General features: G+C 43.8%; 2 long non-coding RNA genes across 2 annotated transcripts in view; both read left to right on the top strand.

The window, feature by feature from the left end:
• LOC309332441 overlaps nt 1-16361 on the top strand; it is a 158015-nt gene that overhangs the window by 89961 nt on the left and 51693 nt on the right. The window lies entirely within an intron of this gene.
• Nucleotides 5624-15457, top strand: LOC309332552. The gene is made up of 2 exons (XR_014152168.1): nt 5624-5672; nt 15030-15457. It is a non-coding gene; the product is annotated as an uncharacterized lncRNA (long non-coding RNA).

Here is a 16361-nt window from a genome sequence, read left to right as displayed (position 1 = left end):
CCCATAGAAGATTTGGGAGTCACACAGGGACAAAAGATGAAGGGGAAGTTTCATTATACAAGTGGAACTTCACTCATGCAGCATGGTACACAACCCCTAATGATTTTGTTTTAGAATTTGAGAACAGCCTAGATCAGAATCGGCTACCTCCACAGCAAAGCAAATGCACTAACACCAGTCTACACCCTTGACAAGAAGCAAATTATGTCCTTGAATACATGTCATAAGTAATCACTTTGTTTCTGTCTTTATACAAATGGTTTTTTGTCTTCTTTTGAACACAATGCTTAGTCGGTTGGCCTGCCAGGGTTTACAGTGTGGCATAAATAGACTGCATCCCTTAAGAGTGGTGCCCAAAAATCAATGATGGGAGCCGGGGGGGGGGGAATTGATGTGTCTTAGAGCTATGTTTTGAGTCACACTTATCTGCTCACACTCGGAACTATTTTTGCAGGTAATAGCTTGCGGTTTGATTGCACTCACACTCAGAAATAAAATAACTTGACTTTGGGTAAAGTAAAGCCACAACTTTAATAACTTTGCAGCAAATGAGATCTGCAATGGAACAAACTATGCATGTGTTTGCTAAGGATAGAAGCTGCCACAACCACCTCCTGCTGACTAAAGGTGGATGAGCCTGTCCCAACCCTGAGGTCAGACCCTCCAAATGTCCCTATTTTCCAGGGACATCCCTGATTTAGAGAAGCCGTCCTGGTTTCTGATTTGATCCTGAAATGTCCTGCTTTTCCTTAGGACATCCTTTTTTTTTTTCATTAGAGAAATGTTGGAGGGTTTGGAGTTATCTGACCCCCGAGCAGTCTAAAGGCAATCCTGTATAGGGAAGTTTTTTAAAAAACGTTTAATGTTTTATTATGTTTTTATACATGTTGGAAGATGCCCAGAGCACTGGGGCAACCCAATAAGACGTGTGGGCTCTAAATAGTAAAATCACCATTGTGGAATGGGACGTCCCTATTTTCATCAGAGAAATGTTGGCGGGTACGTGAGGCTAGTTAACAACGCATTCTTTCTGTCCACTTGGTCACATTTTCGAAGAAAGATTTTCTGAGTCACAAGCACCACCACCCTTGGCCTCAAGACTCTTTAGCCCCATTTTCACGAAACATTTAAAGCAGTATCATACAACTTTAAACAGCCACGGCTTCTCCCCCAAACTTCCTGGGGACTGTAGTTAGCTGAAGGTGTTGAGAGTTGCTAAAAGACCCTGATCACCCCCACAGAGTTACAATTTCAAGAGTTCTCTGGGAAGAGGCATTGACTATTAAAACCACTCTGAGCAGTGTTTCCCCTGGGGGTACGCAGGGGAACACATACCCCTAAACATTTTGTGAATCTTTGTACTTTTGTCCATTTACTGTATTTATTTCCCCCGATTTGAACTATAAAATGGTGGTTCTCTTGAGTCAAAATGAGAGTACCCCTAAACATTTTTTTAGAGAAAAGGCACTGACTATGAGAATTGTAGCTCTGTAAGGGGAATAGGGAGGGACGCGGGTGGTGCTGTGGGTTAAACCTCAGAGTCTAGGACTTGCCGATCAGAAGGTCCGCGCTTCGAATCCCCGCAACGGGGTGAGCTCCCGTTGTTCAGTCCCTGCTCCTGCCAACCTAGCAGTTCGAAAGTGTGTCAAAGTGCAAGTAGATAAATAGGTATCCCTCTGGCAGGAAGGTAAATGGTGTTTCCGTGCGCTGCTCTGGTTCGCCAGAAGCAGCTTAGTCATGCTGGCCACATAAACCAGAAGCTGTACGCTGGCTCCCTCGGCCAATAAAGCAAGATGAGCGCTGCAACCCCAGAGTTGGCCACGACTGGACCTAATGGTCAGGGGTCCCTTTACCTTTACCTTTTAAGGGGAATAGGGCCCCCTAACAACTATCCACACCCTTGACAAACTTCAGCTTTATTTGAGGGAAGCCTTTGCAGTTTAAAGTGACATGATTATGCTTTAAATATAGCAGCAAGTCACAAGAATCTCCTTTCACCTTCCAAGTCACACACAGAGTTACCTTCTTTTCTTTTCATTTATAGTTATGACTTATTACGGCCCAATCCTAAGACTAGCTGTACTATACAATTAATATTTAGGATACAGAGTTCCATCTGTCACGGTTCATGGTGGCATTCCTGCACTGCAGAGACACAGTACTCTACTCTTGTTGTCATATAGGAGCAAATGTTCAGGATGTCAGAAGTTTAAACAGGCAGAAAGGCCAATGGAATGCAACAAGTAGCCGGTCCAAGACTCACTCCCTTCAGAATCTTTCTGCAGGATGTGTTTCTGAACTAGGTTGTCAATTTCTGCAGCTGCAAATGTTTCAAGTGGATACATGCACACTGCACCTTTCCCCCATGGGCTGTGCATGCCCTCAGAGTGGGCACAACCAGGGTGGGCAAAATATGGATGTTTATGTTAATTTGTGCTATGTTTGTTCTTGAGCTGAACTTGAATCATCTGCCTAAATCTGACTAGTCCCCCAAGCACTGGGAAGCACTATACCTGAGAGAGACCAGAAATTCCCCACTCTTTGTCTCTCTGTTAGCACGTATGTCACGGATCTGGCACAGGACATTTAACTTCTGGCTTCGGCTAAACTCAAATCCCTCCCCACCCCAGTCTAATATCCCTAGTGCTACAAGACTGTCACAAGAGTGCCTGGTCTAAAATTGTCTATCAAAAACTTCACTCTTGTGGTTTATCCCCACACCAGCTACTCACCATAGGTTTCAGTAAAGCAAACAGTCTAATTTGTCAACGCCTAAATGATTTTGAGCATCAGAACAACTTGGCCACAATAAGGAAATTTCCCCCATGGTATGACCATTTTCCATCTTCCCACTTCCATTCTCTGGCACCCCATCTGTATAACCTAGCAATTTCAAAATATAGATGCGATTTTACCCTCTCAAGATTGAATGTATTGCCCTCGGCTGTACTTGAGGGACAATTCCAACAAATTCCACACGAAAAACGCTTATGCCCCTACGGAGATGGCACCACCGAATTGAATTGCAACTTATTACCAAACTTAAAACCATGGAGAGACCTGGTCTGAACAAAGACATTGGATTCTTATCTCATTATACATGACAAAGCCATTTTTCACCTTCTCACCCCTTGCTTTTTCCTGTAAGACCTATTGCAGTCGTTAAGAGTCGTCAACAGGCTCATCACAGCTATCTGCCAATCACCCAATCCCACCACCCTTCTGAGTAATACCCCTCCCCACCTTCTCACTATATAGAAGGGTCTGGTGACTTCTGTTTCAGTGTATCTGAAGAAGTGTGCATGCACACGAAAGCTCATACCAAGAACTAACTTAGTTGGTCTTTAAGGTGCTACTGGAAGAAAAAAAAAATTATTTTGTTTTGACTATGGCAGACCAACACGGCTACCTATCTGTAACTGTGTTTTATATAATCGACTTTTAATTTTGTTCTGTGTATATCGCAATGTTCTTTTGTTGCTATGGCCAATGGCTGATGCAAATTAAGTTTCATTCATTCATTCATTCATAAGTCATATACACCAGTAGTCTAGTTTTTAAAAAAACAAAAACCCTAAAAACCCTCATGCTAAACCAGAGATGAGGCACACATGACTCTCCAAATGTTCTAAGACTACAGATCTCAACATCCCTGGCCTTTGGCCATGTTGACTGATGCTGATAGAATTGGAGCCCACAACATCTGGAAGATCACAGTCCACTTAGTTCTGAAGTCTTGCCATCTCTACTAGGGCTCTTTAGTACTCACAAAGATGCTCCCATACTTCTTTACAGCCCTTAGAACCATGCGAGGACATACAAGCTTTTCCTCTTCATTATGTGGTGAGTATCTGAAGTTGTCAAACATTCTTCAAGCAAGATTTTGCATCTCATCTGAATGCTTTGTGGCATTATCTGGACCTTCCCACCAAGGCAGCTATCATTCCCTTTAACATCAATCTTTAGGGGGTAGGTGCTGTTGTTTATGTTGCCAAAACAGCACTGCCAATTACATAATGGACCCAACATCCATCAAGGAAGATTTTGTAGCCAAGACAGCACTACCCATGCACAAGAGGGAGGATATCAACATGCCAATGGAATCAAGAGATCTTAGAAATACAAAAAATAAAAAAAAAATAAGGGAAGGCTCAAAATGGGCAGTTTCCCCAAAAAAACCAGTTAAAGCAAAATTGGGTGTTTATGAAAAAAAAAACTTTCTATGTGACTGTTTCTCTTCAATCCAAATAAGGCTCAGTCTAGGGCATTGTTCTTCAGCGGATGGGTTGGGACCCATTATGGCTTGCAGCCTGATCCAAGTTGGGCCGCAACAACACTACAATTATATGAGGGGTTAAAGGCGGCTCCTGGGTCTAAAAAGGTTGAAGACTACTCATATAGGAGAATGTTCCCCCAACTTCCCAGCATGCATGACCAAAGAGCAGGGCAACTCGCTGCCAGGAAATGGAAAGTGTTGAAGATGCTGATCTCCATAAGCAAAAGGCACCCAGTGAGCCTCATGGTTGAGTGGGGATTTGAACCCTGGATTTGAACACTACTCCAGAAAGACTCTCAAGTTCTTAAGCATTTGTTTAAGGTTCCTCAAAAAACTCAAATCAGCAAATTTAGGGCAGTGCGAGCAGTAAGGTTACATTGGGTATGCAGCTGATGAGGGCATATTTAAACATGTATTTGGGGGGGGGGGACCTCAAGCCAAATGTGGCCCTCCAGGGCACTCTTTGCAGCCCTTGGGACTCTGCACAGACCACACCATCTCCCCAGCCACACAACCTCTTCTTGGTGTCAAGCCACAAAGAAGTCCATCAGTTTAGCTTTTCCTTTCCTCGGTTTTCATCTATTTCCCCCGCTATGGAAATATTCCAATCTGTTTGGCCAGGGGGAGAGAGCGAGAGAGCACACAAGGGTGGGGAATGTGCCCAAATGTGTGTCTAATGTAACTCTGTTTGGCCCTCATACTCTCCTCAGGCCACATCTCTCACTGGCCCTTGCTTCAGTCATTCTTTTTCCCTGTCTGAGATGTGGCCTTGTACTCTGATACTGCCGCTTGCATGCCAAGACAGTAGAGAAGGGCGTGTGAGTTTCTAGAAACTAGCCTACTGCACAAAGGTCAACCCTACATTCATTTCTCTGCCTCTGCTCCCGCCCACCACTGGCATAAGGCCCTCAGAAGGTTATCCAGAAGGGAATGAAATCCTTAGGCTGAAAATGGTTCCCCACCCAGAGAAGGAGAAAATGAGAAATGGCATAATGAACCTTCTGTAGAATCCCTAAGCACCAAAGGAGCTCTTTTCATCACTCTATATCCTGAAGCCTTCTCCTGTATAGCTACAGAGTTGGCCAAAACTTGTGGTGCCATCCAGGATAATGCTCAAGAAGCCACACCTAAGGTGGCTGATGCCGAGCAAGATGGGCAGGAATGAGGCTTCCACCTGCTCCGTCTCTTTCCCTTGTGAACTCAAAGCATTTTCATTCATCCTAGGCCAGCGTAGTGGCCAACCCACCATTTAATAATACAGGACTGAACATGATAGGAGGAATTGTGTTGCCTTGATAACATCAAGCCTTAAAACGAAGAGACTCCTTTCTGATCGTGCCTGCACATGTTTGACTCCAAGAGACGTACAGCATTTCTGATGGTGAGGGATGCCAAGGTCAGGCAAAACATCAGGGCGCTTTTTCAAAAGGGATGCTAAGAAGGGGCACAAGTCCCAAGGTGGCTTCGTAGACTGGATGGGTAAGATGTGGCTTGCTCTGGGTGGGGAAACACTCTCTGTGTAGGAGCAGGAACATATCTATGGGTACTTCTGGAACCATTCCTGTCGCTTGAGGCTCAAGTAGCCTCAGTGGCCCAGTGTGCCTTCCATCAGATTAGAGTTTATCTGGACAGGCAGCCTAACTTCTGTTGACTATGCTCTAGTAACCTCTTGGTTGAACTACTGTTGTTGTCGTTTAGTCGTGTCCGACTCTTTGTGACCCCATGGACCAGAGCACGCCAGGCACTCCTGTCTTCCACTGCCTCCTGCAGTTTGGTCAAACTCATGTTCGTAGCTTCAAGAACACTGTCCAACCATCTTGTCCTCTGTCGTCCCCTTCTCCTTGTGCCCTCCATCTTTCCCAACATCAGGGTCTTTTCCAGGGAGTCTTCTCTTGCGTGGCGAGTTCCCGCCCCCCCCCCCCCGGGAAATAAAGACACAAGACACCAGAGTTTAAGGTTAATGGGTCAAATTAGGCCACAACTTTATTGATTACAGGAATTGAAGGGTATTGGCTTTGGCATTGGTCCTATCAGCTAATATGTCATGGACGCACTGTTTATCAATCTAAGCTCAAGACTGGGCCAATGTATTTTGTTTCCTGAAGTGAAGGATAAGATAGCATCCCTCCCTCTTCCACAAACAATCTGATAAGGCTGTCAATTGACTCTTAATTTGACAGTAAGAGGCGGGAGAGAGAAGTATCTTCCACCACATCTGAGACATTGGGGGGAACATGCATCATATAGAGCTCTGTTTGTATGGCCAGAGGTAGGAGTGCCAACTTGAATAAAATATTGGGGCCCTGTACCACACAATTGATCACAAGATCATTTGAATGGCAATGCCCAGTAACTTTGGGTGGGCCAGGCCTTCTCAAATATTTTATATATTATCGGCTTAATATTAAATAGCCTTTAATATATATATATATTTTTTAAAAAAACATTAATCTAAATATAGTGGTACCTCGGGTTACATACGCTTCAGGTTACATAAGGTTCAGGTTATAGACTCCACTAACCCAGAAATAGTGCTTCAGGTTAAGAACTTTGCTTCAGGATGAGAACAGAAATCGTGCTCCGGCGGCGCAGCAGCAGCAGAAGGCCCCATTAGCTAAAGTGGTGCTTCAGGTTAAGAACAGTTTCAGGTTAAGTACAGACCTCCAGAATGAATTAAGTACTTAACCCAAGGTACCACTGTACAATAAGAACATAGAAAAAAGAGAGAAATAAAAGCAGGTAAATAGAAAGAAAGAGAGAGAGAAATAAAATTCAGAAATTAAAGAACTTTCGTTTCTTCATCTGACCACTGTATATAAACAATATTCATTTCAACCACTCCAGCATAACACCCTAAAAAGCCACTTCTTATAAACAAACATTATCTTCCATCCTCAGATCGAAATGTCATTATTTCTTTTTCTTTTTCATGCAAAAAGTCTATGAGAGGTTTCTACTCTTTAATAAATGTTAACAATGACTTTTCTCTCATTAAAAATGTCAGTTTCTCCATCTCAGCTGAATTTGTTAATTTTAATAGCCATTCTTCCATTGTTGGTAGTGATGAGCCCTTCCATCTTTCTGCATCTAAAAGTCTCGCAGTCATAATCAAATATTGAAGCAAAGTTCCATAGTCCTTTTCTAACTGTTTATCTATAAGTTCCAGCAGGAAGAATTCTGGATTCAGTTGATAGTTAGTCTTCAAAATTCTCCATATCAATGCATGTATTTGTATTCAATATGTTTTGGCTTGTTTACATGTTCACCAAGCATGATAAAATGTCCATTTTTTCCATATTCTAAATGATTTGTGTGTATAGGAATTAGTAAGCCAACTCAGTGAGCAAAGCTTTATTATTATTATTATTATTATTATTATTATTATTATTATTATTATTATTATTATTATTATTATTGGAACAATATGGATTTCTTTATCCACCAGTTTTGACCAATGGGTTCTCTTATTAGATAACAACAATTCCACCGTATGGCTAAATTGGCTCCCTTCATAATAGCTACTTAAGTTTAGAATGCCCCAACTGCTGCCTGATTGGTGGAAGTATAATCAGTGCTATTTTTTCTGGAAAAAGATGTACCAGAACTCTCCATAAATGCCTACCTTGTTCTCTTCTTATCATGGCAATGAGAGGTGCCAGAACTGAGTTCTGGAAAGTTCCGGCTGAAAAAAAGCCCTGGGTATAATAAAGATTTCTTAAATACGTGATCAGTCCAATTGAAATATAAACTTATTAATTGTTTTAATGCCATTTGTTCAGATGAGCTATTGGTATCCAAATTGGCAGCATCTGAAACAAACAACAAACAAAAAAAGGAATTGAGTTACAATCATCATTTTAGATGATGGAGAGTCTCAATTTATTCCAATGTATTATATTTGTATTTATGCCTTTCCAAACTGTACAAAAACATTTTTTTGCTTAGACAAGCCCACCCAGGTACATAGATGTTGACATGCTTTAATCCCTTTTTAGTTTACTGCTGATTTGGGCTCGCCCGCAAAGGCTGATGGACCCTGATAGATTCCGTCAAGCCTTGCGGGACCTTTCTCCCCCTGGCGACTCATTGACTGAGCTTGTTGAGGCCTGGAATACCCAGCTCCTGGCAGCCATCAATGAGATCGCACCTAAGCGCCCTCTGCGACCCCGCAGAAACCGGGCTCCCTGGTTTACCGAGGAGCTCCGGAAAATGAAGCGGGACCTCAGACGGCTAGAGCGAGTATGGCGGGTGCCCGTGACGGAGCCTCAAGAACATCTTATAGGGTTTTTATGAAAACCTATGAGATGGCAGTGAAGGCCGCTAAGAAGTCTTACTTCTCGGCCTCCATTGCATCCGCTAGCTCTCGCCCGGCGCAATTATTTAGTATAATTCGGTCTTTAACGTCCCTCGAAGGACAGCCAAATTTAAATAACAATTTGACACACAGCTGTGAGGCATTTGCGAGCTTTTTTGCGGAGAAGGTCTTGTTGCTCCGCCATGACCTCCCTGCCAATTTGGATACAATAAAGGAACTGGAGGCCCCTCGACTGCCCTCGGGTTCAGTATTGGACCACTTTGACCGGATATCCCCAGCCGATGTGGACAGACTCCTCCGAGCTGGAAAGCCCACCACATGTCCTCTCGACCCGTGCCCGTCCTGGCTGATTAGAGCGTGTCCAGACGAGGTGCGGCCCCCCCTGGGGGATATCATCAATCTGTCCCTTGGCACCGGGACATTCCCAGGGGAACTGAAGGAGGCAGTGGTGTGCCCGCTCTTAAAGAAAACATCATTAGATCCCTTAGATCTATCCAATTACCGCCCGGTTTCGAATCTTCCATTCCTGGGTAAGGTGATTGAGAGAGCGGTTGCTGAACAGCTTGGTAGGTTTCTGGATGAAACATCGGCTCTGGATCCATTCCAGTCCGGCTTCCGCGCTGGTCATGGGACTGAGACGGCTCTGGTCGCCCTAACAGATGATCTCCGCAGGCAGCTGGATCGAGGCGGGTCGGGGCTGCTGATTCTTCTAGACCTGTCAGCAGCCTTCGACATGGTCGATCACGAACTCCTGGACCACCGCCTTGCCGACGTGGGGATCCAGGGCACAGTCCTTCAATGGCTGCGCTCGTTTCTCTCCGGTCGGGGACAGAGGGTGGCGCTTGGGGGGGAATTGTCATCCCGCCACTCCTTGGTGTGTGGTGTGCCCCAGGGTGCAATACTCTCCCCAATGCTTTTTAACATCTTTATGCGCCCCCTCGCCCAGCTTGTCCGGAGTTTTGGGCTGGGCTGCCATCAGTATGCTGATGACACCCAACTCTATCTGTTGATGGACGGCCACCCGGACTCTGCCCCAGACACACTGATCAGATGCTTGGAGGCTGTGGCTGGATGGTTACGTGGGAGCCGGCTGAAGTTAAATCCTTCGAAGACAGAGGTCCTCTGGCTGGGACGGGACGACAGGGGGCTGAGGGGGCAACTCCCATCTCTTGCGGGGGTGCAATTAGTGCCAGCACCGTCCGTTAAGAGTTTGGGTGTAATCTTCGATACCTCCCTCTCCATGGAGGCGCAGATTGCAGCTATAACAAAGGCGGCATTCTTTCATCTCCGCCAAGCTAAGCAGTTGGCTCCTTACCTCTCACGCCCTGACCTAGCCACTGTGATCCACGCGACGGTCACCTCCAGACTGGATTATTGTAACTCGCTCTACGTGGGGCTGCCCTTGAGACTGACCCAGAAACTCCAGCGGGTGCAAAATGCTGCAGCGAGACTCCTTACGGGGTCTTCGCTTAGAGATCACATTCATCCGGTGCTATACCAGCTGCACTGGCTCCCGGTGGAGTACAGGATCAGGTTTAAGGTGCTGGTTTTAACCTTCAAAGCCCTATACGGCCTAGGGCCCTCGTACCTACGGGACCGCCTCTCCTGGTATGCCCCACAGAGGAACTTACGATCTTCAAATAAAAACATCTTGAAGGTCCCAAGCCACAGAGAGGTTAGGCTGGCCTCAACTAGAGCCAGGGCTTTTTCGGCTGCGGCTCCAACCTGGTGGAACGCTCTCTCACAAGAGACAAGGGCCCTGCAGGACTTGACATCTTTCCGCAGGGCCTGCAAGACAGAGCTGTTCCACCTGGCCTTTGGTCAGGGCGCAGCCTGACTCCCTCCTCTGGCAATCTTTACAAAACTTTAGTTTATGGTTGCCATCAATTTTGATTTTAATTCATTTTAATCCATTTTTATAATGTTTTATAATGTTGTACTGTTTTAGTGTTGTTAGCCGCCCTGAGCCCGGCTTCGGCTGGGGAGGGCGGGATATAAATAAAATTTATTATTATTATTATTATTATTTAGGTTGGGTTTTTAAAAAATATTTTTTAAAAATATTTTTATTGGTTTTTACAGATATTTTCTTACATAACATCATACTTTGCAAAAATAAAACAATTGGCTCCATGAGCCTGTGACTTCCCTCCTCCCCGAATGATGGTTTTCAAATCTAATCTCCATATACTGCAATTTCCTATATTTCTTATTCCTATTAAATTATATCCTTATAGAATTACTTAAATACAATTAGTAATGAATGATAATTTTATCCTTACAAAACTTCTTATAACCCTACCAACAATGTTAATAGTTTACAGTTGTCTTTCAATATAGCATAATTTTTTTCCAGTCTTTCTGAAAAGCCTAGTCCTGCTGGTTCTGGATTTTAATAGTTTTGAAAGTTTTTATTGATAAATTTAATATTTCTGGTAAACTGCTTGAAGGTTTTGTTTCAATCAAGTGGTATATAATTATTGCTAAATAAACAAACATAAACAAACTCAGCTGCTAGGCAACCTCCCAGAGGCACCAAGTTGCACCCAACATTGAGGGTTTGCATGATGTCACACATGAATGACATCAAACGTGTGTGACACCATACAGCAGCACTGGTTTGCTGGGCTCCTCAAAGGGTCATGCTGAAGATCCAGCTCTCCGGCATGGCTCTGTTGATGAGCACAGTGCACCTTGGAACTTCGTGTGTCATATGTGAGACTGTAGGAGGCCTCAAACATTCAGGGCCCCTGGCCCGTTTCCTCCAGATATTGAGGGGACCAAAGACCCCTTGGCCCCTTGGCCCCCTAGTGTTGGCCCGTCTGCTACCTCTTGCCTTTGCCCTGCCCTGAGTGTACCAGGCAAAGGAAGTACAGTCCTTTGTAACTTATAAAGTAGCATTATATGTGTTGGCAGCTAAGAAGATCAGGAGAAAAGAGCTAGAGAAAATAGCGGTCAACTGCAAAGGGGATTTGGACATTTAAGCTGGCATATTTTACCTGAGATTTTCCTGCTATTCTAGTTTATGCAACAAATAATCTCTAGGAGACTTGACCATGGTTTATTGCACCGGTAGTTCTAAATGTTTTTTAAATGTTTTTATGGTTATTGCTGTTTTACCTTTTGTTCCCCCTGTGAACGATGCCATGGCCTTTGGCTAGCGCAATAAAGTTTATGAATGAATGAAAAAGTACAGTCGTACATCTGTATCCCTCTGGATACAGAACCTTTGGGTTACAGCCACGACAAACCCAGAAGTGTATCGCTACGCGCACATGTGCACATGCGCTCAAACACGCCGTGCACGTGCGCAGAAGTGCGCCTCTATTTATGTAATTTTCAGGTGTGAACGGACCCCTGGAACAAAATAAGTTCTTATCCGGAGGGTCCACTGTATGATGATTCTGATGGGAACGCACTGGGTCTCCTTTGCGTAACACCTTAAGCAGGACCTGCTAGCCATCATATATGAGCCTTCAGCCCAGACAGCATTCACACAGGCCCATGCAAACTTACAGCAGCCATATATAGCAAGCCTGCCCTACTTCCCAGGCATTGGGTTGGGCTTTAATTGTGGGAGTGCAAGTCCCTACATGCAGGGCTGTACCAACAATGGAACACAGTGAAGCTATGAATAAAGGCAGCAGATTCCTGAGAGGGTACCAACTTCCCCCTTCTTCCTCGAATCATTACCACCTTTGCATCATTAAAAAAAAAAAACTGCATGTGGAGAAGGGAATGTTATTACACTTCTTAAATGTGCAAAGCTATAGTGCTCATTTTGCATGGAAAGTTGCCCCCTTCAAGGAGTGCTTGAAAAATTCAATTCTTGTGAACTCTGGTGGGAACTGCTCTGATCCTGCAGCTCCTAGACTAATGTGCAGATTACACAGTTTTAGATGTTATACAGATACCAATTGGGATCTTCTTTTTTTAAAAAAGCTGCACTTAGAAGGTTTGTTGAAAGTGGCAACTCTTCAACATACACCAAAAAGAATATCCTGCATAATATACAAAGAGGGGCAGTTTTAAAGGGGAGGTGCCACCACACTAAAGGCCCAATTCTGTGGCAGATGAAAGTGATAGACTATATGGAACTGGTGGAAATGATTGGCAGAATCCAAGACCAAGGTGAAGAGTTGGTGGAAGAAGATTGGAAAAAAATTAAAGTTTGGAATGTTAGAAGGTTGTTGGAATGAAGTAATGTGGTTTTAGCAGAAATGATATAAAGGATTAGGGTAAAATTGATTTTTTAATTGGTGAAAGATGAGAATTATAGTATATTAAGATAAATTATTGGGATAAAAACAAAGCTGGAAAGGATTTGCTGAAACATCTAATTGAACTAGAATACAAAAAAGGGAGGTGTGAGGAGGTCAAGGAAATAAGCAAAGGAAAGAAAGTTATGTAAAGGTTGGATCTGGGTTTTTTTAATTGTTTGAATTTTTTATGTCTTTTTAATTTTTATTTTTTTATTTTTTTATTTTTTCTCTTTGTAATCTTTAAAATTTGAATAAATACTATTTAAAAAATAAAAAATAAAGGCCCAATTCTGGCTTCATGCAGAATGTACCTCCTTATAAAGATGATATCAATCAAACAATATTTTATTGCGGTCCAAAGACCCATAAAACATAAAACATAAAACAATTTCAAAACTAGATACAGTTAAATCAACCAAACAGACGGATGGAAGAAACCAAGGCAGTCATTTTGTTGTATCTAGGGCATAAAAAGGTAAAGGTAAAGGTACCCCTGCCCGAACGGGCCAGTCGTGTCCGACTCTAGGGTTGTGCATCCATCTCACTTAAGAGGCCGGGGGCCAGCGCTGTCCGGAGACACTTCCGGGTCACGTGGCCAGCGTGACAAAGCTGCTCTGGCGAGCCAGCACCAGCGCAGCACACGGAAACGCCGTTTACCTTCCCACTATAAAGCGATACCTATTTATCTACTTGCACTTAGGGTTGCTTTCGAACTGCTAGGTGGGCAGGAGCTGAGACCAAAGACGGGAGCTCACCCCGCCACGGGGATTCAAACCGCCGACCATACGATCGGCAAGTCCTAGGCACTGAGGTTTTACCCACAGCGCCACCCGCGTCCTGTCTAGGGCATAATGATCTTTATTTATTATAACCCCTGAAAGAAACTTTGCCACGGCCAGTGGAATATCGTTCGACGTGTCTTCCAAAAGCTATTTAATATGGGAGGCTTCGGATTTTCCCAGCAAATTTGCCAGTAAGGGTTTGATCAGTTGACCCTTTGCTTGCTCATATTGCCCACAAATGCAGTAGGATATGCTTCATACAATCGATGTCCTGGGAACATAAACAAAGCCTATTCTGATAGGGGATGCCTCTCAGTCTGCCATTTAGAACTTCTGAGAGAAATACATTTAGTCTGGCTTTGGTAAATAAATGCCGATAGGTAGGTACAGACAAATTCGTAAGGTATGAGGATATCTGAAAGTGGTACCTGTATTAGATTCCAGCTGTGACTGGGCTACAAATTACATATGATTGGGATCGCAGGTCGCTATGTGAGATGTCCCAAAGCCTTTGCCTCAGGGATTCAAGGGCAGTGTCGTGACCCAGATGATATAAGAGGGATGATGACAGTCCAATCGAGGAGGCTTTTATGGCCATCGTTTTCAGCCATGGGCTGACAAATTCTCATTGGTTAAATGTACTAATAATCCCTTCCCCAGGCCAAATACTGAGCTCTTGAGCCAGTATCTCAAGGCAGCCCACCATACTTTGGTGGAGAGTGGGCATTCACCTGTTTCCAGAAACAGAATTGAATTTGGGACACAGTTTGGGACCTGTAATAGGGACCAAAGAAAGATGCTGTCTGCAGGATGTCTACTCCTGCAGAACTCAGCAAAAAGTTGAGTATATATAATACACTGTTTTAAGTTTCCTGGTCCTGAGCTATATATGGCTTTGTTCACCTGTACAAGCAGCTAGGAATTAGGCAGTTAGCTGATGGGCAGCCAATGCCATTCTTTCTGGCATAATATGATGGTGATCTTCTTCCCCAAGGAGCAGTCGAGCCACTGCACTTTTGCACTAGCTGCAGCTTCCAGGTCATTCTCACTCTATATATGGCAGTAATCCAATCTGGAGGTCACCAGCACATGGACCAAAGCTGGGAAAAGGCAATCCTAACCACTGAGGTCACTTGGGGCACTAGCGACAGAGATGGATCCAGTAGTAGCACACCCTGCCTCTATGAACCTGCTCCTTCAACAGGAGTGTGGTCCCATCCAAAACAGGCAATAGCCCCATTATCCAGACTCAGGAACCACCACTACAGCATCTCTGCTGACTTGTACAGTTCCTGTGTGGGGAAAATAGTATCCAAATATATTTTGTAGAAATGCATATTTTGATCAAAATACATTTATACTGATTTTTTTTTCTTATTCACCAATTTATACAGAAATGAAACAGAACAAATTTGGAAGTAAACACATACAACAGTGATATCCATCTGGAGATAGACTGATTTGACCATCCCTCTTTGGATCCATCGCACATCTGTTCATTTGGGACAGATTTAGTTTGGAGTGATTGGCTACTATGGTCTCCTGCCTCGTGGATCTCTGACTGGGCTACATCTTGAGCTTCTGGCTGGCAGCAGCTTCGAGATTCACACAAAGGTGTGAAATGGAGAAGACCACAAGAACATTTCCATGGCTGTCTTAGGAAATTTCTTCTGACTATAGCAGTTTGGAACAGCAAGCTGGAGCTGGTGTCTTGGGTGCACCTGAGTTATCATTGACAAGTACCATGCATATATGGCTGTGGACATCATGAAACCTTATAATTAATATACCAGGCTTCTACTTCAAAGGCAGGATGTCCAAATCTTCTTGTGGGTGTGGGTGATTGCAGGAAAGTCTTCATGCCACAGCCTTCTTTCTCCCAGAAGGTTCACACAGAAAATTTGGCATGCATGTAGGTCATGGCGGTAGCCTGGAATGTATTATGTGCTGCGTCTAATCCAAATGGATTCATTTAGGAATTTGATCTGTTTATTTGATTCTGATATAAACTGTCTTGATTTGAACCTTCAGCTCTAATGATCAGGTCAGAAAACAGTTATCTACTGACTCTCACATTTCCTGTATATTTCACTTAGAGCTCTGAGCACATGACCTTTTGCCATTCTTCATCTTACTTGTGGTCAGAGAAACTGGGGAGGGGGAGAACATTTCACCAAATTTATCCAGTGGAAATAATATTTTATCTATCATCTATCTATCTATCATCTATCTATCTTTCATCTATCTATCTATCATCTATATCTATCTATCTATCTATCTATCTATCTATCTATCTATCTATCTATCTATCATCTATCTATCTATCTATCTATCATCTATCTATCATCTAGTATGCTAACACTTGCTTTTGAATTATGGTGCTAGACTGCACCATAATGGTCCCATGGACTGCAAGAAGATCAAACGTATCCATTCTTAAGGAAATCAGCCCTGAGTGCTCACTGGAAGGACAGATCCTGAAGCTGAGGCTCCAATACTTTGGCCACCTCATGAGAAAAGACTCCCTGGAAAAGACCCTGATGTTGGGAAAGATGGAGGGCACAAGGAGAAGGGGATGGCAGAGGATGAGATGGTTGGATGGTGTTCTCGAAGCTACCAGCATGAGTTTGACCAAACTGTGGGAGGCAGTGGAGGGCCTGGCATGCTCTGGTCCAGGGGGTCACGAAGAGTGCTCTGGTCCAGGGGGACACAACTAAACAACTAAA

Source organism: Podarcis erhardii, assembly GCF_964252035.2.
Source record: "Podarcis erhardii genome assembly, chromosome: 2".
NCBI classification, from domain to species: Eukaryota; Metazoa; Chordata; class Lepidosauria; order Squamata; family Lacertidae; genus Podarcis; species Podarcis erhardii.
Note: the sequence above shows the minus strand (reverse complement) of the source record. Positions and strands in the feature narration are given on the sequence as shown.